The 4,541-nt window shown below is 34.4% G+C and overlaps 1 long non-coding RNA gene across 1 annotated transcript; it reads left to right on the top strand.

Moving 5' to 3' along the window:
• Positions 1 to 1,803: 1,803 nt before the first annotated feature.
• LOC126667324 (uncharacterized) lies at positions 1,804 to 4,309 on the top strand. The gene is made up of 3 exons (XR_007638158.2): positions 1,804 to 1,826; positions 3,355 to 3,440; positions 4,056 to 4,309. It is a non-coding gene; the product is annotated as an uncharacterized LOC126667324 (long non-coding RNA).
• Positions 4,310 to 4,541: the final 232 nt, after the last annotated feature.

Here is a 4,541-nt window from a genome sequence, read left to right as displayed (position 1 = left end):
ACTGCAACGTAGTTGTTTTAATGAACGGCGTAGAAGTATAAAAGTTTAAAGAAGAAGATCAACGTAAAGAGAAGTGTCATTAGACGAACAATGTCTAATGAAAACTATAAGTCACTAAGACAAAGAGTTATTGAAAGGATATGAGAAAAATAAGGATGCACTGAGAGACGGATCAAAGCAGTGTAAAGAATAATTGTAGCTACATACAAGGATGGGCTACTAAATTAATCGACAATTTGGAAAATTAGGAATACAACCTTAAGTAAAGGAAAAGTAATACTAGTCTGATATAGATCAATAGAGTCAAAGAATCGAGAAATGAGATACGTTGTAAAAGATGGATGTGAGACATATCAAGTAATGCCAAGAGTACATTCAACTTCATGGGATTCAATACCAGGAAACCATGAAGTATAAAAAGGAAACATTAAGTTAAACTTCACACGTATGGAAACCGTGTGTAGATAGCACAGAAAAGACAAACAATATAAGAAGATTTTCATGGTCTAAGCAAGACCACTTCGATAAAGACGTAGACATATATATGGACAATTTGAACGAGGTTTGGTATATATGCCATAGAGCAATTCTAAGAGAGACTCGACTCATGATACAAGATCATGAAATTGACAAGTTAACGCAGCAAAGCTAACAATCAACAACAAGGACATAGTATCTTTTCACTCTACGAGCAACTAGAGTGAAGTTAAGCATCATAAGAAGGAAAGTAATGATAAAACGATGGACATAAACTCAAGGGTAGTAGACTACAAGTGAGGAAAATACTTTAGATAAGTAATTCAAGTAATGGAAAAATTCAGAAATGTTGCTCATGGGAAGTGAGTGGAAGATCACCAAAGAACGACGATGTGAAACGTTTCATGAAAACAATGGATTCTAAAGGTAAAAGTGTACTATGCTCCAGAAGGTATAGTATAAGAAGTAAGACTTTAAGTCTTTATAAGGGGCAATAAGAATTTTTAAGAAGTGCAATACTTGATGGATAGAGTATTACTATAATTATGAAAATTCGAGGACGAATTTTAATAAGGGGGGAAGAATGTAATACCCCGCATTTTTAAAAGTACCAACTAAAATGCTACGAGGCGTAAGTGCGAGAATTTAATAAAGGACATCGGAATTAAGTTCGAGAAATAAGAAGTTAGACGGAAGCGGGTCTACTAAAAATTATCGTAAAATAATAATTTAAGTGGATATTATTGTTTTATAAATTGGATTTTTAGCGGGACTAAGAAGAAATCAATAAAGTAAAATAAAATTAAATGGAAAATCCCGAGTTAATAAATTTTACGATAAAGTTCGTAAAATAAAATAAAGGAGCTAAGATTAAATTTATAAATTTGGACAAAAGTATTTTATTTAGCGGAATTTGAATATCGGAAAAAGAAAAATGATATAAATAAATTATTTGGATCCGGATAAATAAATAATGCGATGGAAGCCATTATTTATCAATAAAGAATAACCGTCAAGGTTCCGCGTAATTATGAAAACGACTTGGATTAAATTGGAGCAATTGAAATTTAAAGGTTTAAGTGCAAGCGGTGCATACTTCAAACACCTATATGGTTATTTTTCCCCTCATTTCAATCAAATGAGGACACCTATTATCCCACCTCTTCATTTACTCTTGCATATCAACAATTAGATGGAACAAATAAACCAAAACCCTCATCCTTTCAAGATGCCGAAGCTATCTTCTTCAACCTCCATCATGCTCTTTTGAGCACTTCTCACGGCGGCGAGCATATCTTGGAATTCCGACACTTGTTTTCGGTTGACGAGTCGACTCATATACGGACAAGGTATAATTTATGGTTTTAGATTTGGATGTGTTTTGAATTGGTTTTGTGGAGATTAAATATTGGATTAAGTGTGTGTGTTCGTGAATTTGAGAGTTGGAATTAGTTGGCTTTGAGTTTATAAATGGAAGAATCTCGCTAGGCCTCGAGAGCACGTCGGAGTCGGACTCCGACGGCCGGAAACTGCTCCAGTGAGCAGCAATTGCTGCTCACCAAGAGCAGCAAAAATTCTGCTCACAAGCAGAATTCTGCCGAAGGCAGAATTCTGCCAAGAGCAGAATTCAGCTCTGCTCTTGCGAGCAGAGCTGAGCAGCTCTTAGAGGGCTGCAATTGCAGCCCTCGGCCGTCGTAGGGAGCGTAATTTTGACACTAAGACAGCCCCTATTCGAATGGTAATTGGTTCGGATTAATAAGAGTTTGTTTAAAGGTTTCGCGACGAATAGTTACGACAATTTAAGTTGACGTTGAAGCGTTTTTAAGAGATAATTCTAAAAGCAAGAAAAATGTATAAAAGATACATATTTAAAGTTAAAATGAAGTTGGTTATATGATAATAAGAATGGTGTTTAAGTTTAATGTTAGAATTTTAATATAAGTGAAAAATTATAAGTTAAAACAAGGATTAGTACATAGCGAGGAGCTAACTTTGAGAGAGGATTGCGAGCTGACGAAATGTCGGAATGAGTCGGTTTTGGTGTCATTGTGTTCGTTACGGAAAAAAGAACAAAAATGTGGGACAGCCGCTGCCACAACAGTGGCATGATAGCTGCAGATTTGACTGCAAACAGCAGCCCTTAGGGCTGTTTTGCTGTCAATAAATCAGCCCGGGGAGGCAACTTCGGAGCTAATTTCCGACACCTTCGAGTTTGATTTTGAGTCCGAGGTCTAAATGAAGGTTGTAAAGAACGTCATGGACTATAGGAATATTAAATTTATTTTGGATTATAACCAGTTTACGTGCTCTGTTTCTTAGCCCGAAACAGCAGCCATGGTGGAATGTTTTGCGGCCAAATATGACAGTTTTAGGGAACCAACTTCGGGACAAATTTTCAACACTTTAGGACTATTATTTCAGTCTAGAACCTAAAGGAAAATTGTAGATGGGATTACGGACTATAAGAGTGTTAAGTTTGTTTGGTACTTGGGCTATTTTCCGGGAACGTTTTAATAGTTCAAAGTCGACTAGTTAAGCTAGTTTTGGAAAAACTAGTTTTGAGTTAACAAAATGTTAACTCGTTAATGATTTGATTATTAATTTGACATTTTGAGTTAAAGTTGATTATAAAATATGGAAAAGGGAATTATTAAATTAATTATCGATTATCTCGATAATTAATTTAATTTAGCAAAATTGGATAACTAATAAATAACATTTGGACTAATGTTATTTATTACACGAAGTTATATTTTTAAAAGATTGTCGATTAATTCCGAGGCAATAGAAATGAATTTATTCGCTAAGTATTATATAGCTAGAACGCCTTCGGATTAGAATCCATTTTAATCGAGTCTAGTTATCGTATTTGTGTAGACCCGGCGAGGCAACTACCGACGAGACCCGGAACTCGAGGAGCGTGACATAGCGTTATCCGGTTTGGAAACTAGGAATAGCAAGTGGTGAGTTTATATTAATACTGTCGATTTTTAATACTTGCATTATTTTATCAAATGCTTTATTTAAATTGTTTTATTGCATTTAAATGTTTTAAAACCCTTATATAGATCCGATGAAACGAGCTATCTATTGGGCAACAATAGAACTGTGTGTACACCAGTCATAATAAACTGAATATACATAAAATACAAACGAATATTCAGTAAAATATGAAGCCATAAAGAATATCCTTTAATATCGACTGATGCTAGTAACTCGGTTGAACTATCTCGGGACTGCATCAGAAAATGATTAATGCTAGTAACTCGGTTGAACTATCTCGGGACTGCATTAATCGAGATACAAGGTAACTCGGTTGAACTATCTCGGGACCTGTATCTCTCCCATTTAACTCGGTTGAACTATCTCGGGACTTGGGCCAATAACTAAGCTTTGAATTGTATCGGTATGATTGTAATCGGAAGAACATAATGAATAATAAATGTCATGAATAAGAAACATAATGAACTTAGGGTTTCATTCGATTCCGTATTTGGATACATAAAAATATGTTTTGTTTTTATTAATTGTCTGCAGTATTATATGAACTCACTCAGCGTCGTCTGACCCCCCAACAGTGTTTTATTTCAGGTGATAGTATTTTGAAGGCAAGGACTTCCATTCTTGTTCCGGAAGTCTGCAATTTTTTAAGTATATGTATTGAAGTATGCTTCAAATCCTAGCGCTGCAGCAGTCAGTAGATGTCAGTATAAAAATAATATTTTGTGTCAAACGATATTTTGCTATTAACTCTGAGATGATAAATGTATGTTCATAGTTTATATAAATCACGCTTTTTATTCGTGTTATTTCTTTACCAATTATCCATGAATGGAATTGATTATTATTTTATGAATTGGCATAAGTTGAAACAGGGCAATGCTAAATGCGAGATATCGCTTATTAAGACCCTGATTTCTAATATCGTTTCGCATCGGTTTTCAGAAAGTAATTTAGATATTTTGAAATCTATATAATTGTATTGCATAAAGAAATTTTCTGAAAACATTTTACATATTGATATATGTTTGAATTGCGAAAAATTTCTACTCGTTTTTAGGCTT

Source organism: Mercurialis annua, linkage group LG2, assembly GCF_937616625.2.
Source record: "Mercurialis annua linkage group LG2, ddMerAnnu1.2, whole genome shotgun sequence".
In the NCBI taxonomy this organism is placed as follows: domain Eukaryota; kingdom Viridiplantae; phylum Streptophyta; class Magnoliopsida; order Malpighiales; family Euphorbiaceae; genus Mercurialis; species Mercurialis annua.
Note: the sequence above shows the minus strand (reverse complement) of the source record. Positions and strands in the feature narration are given on the sequence as shown.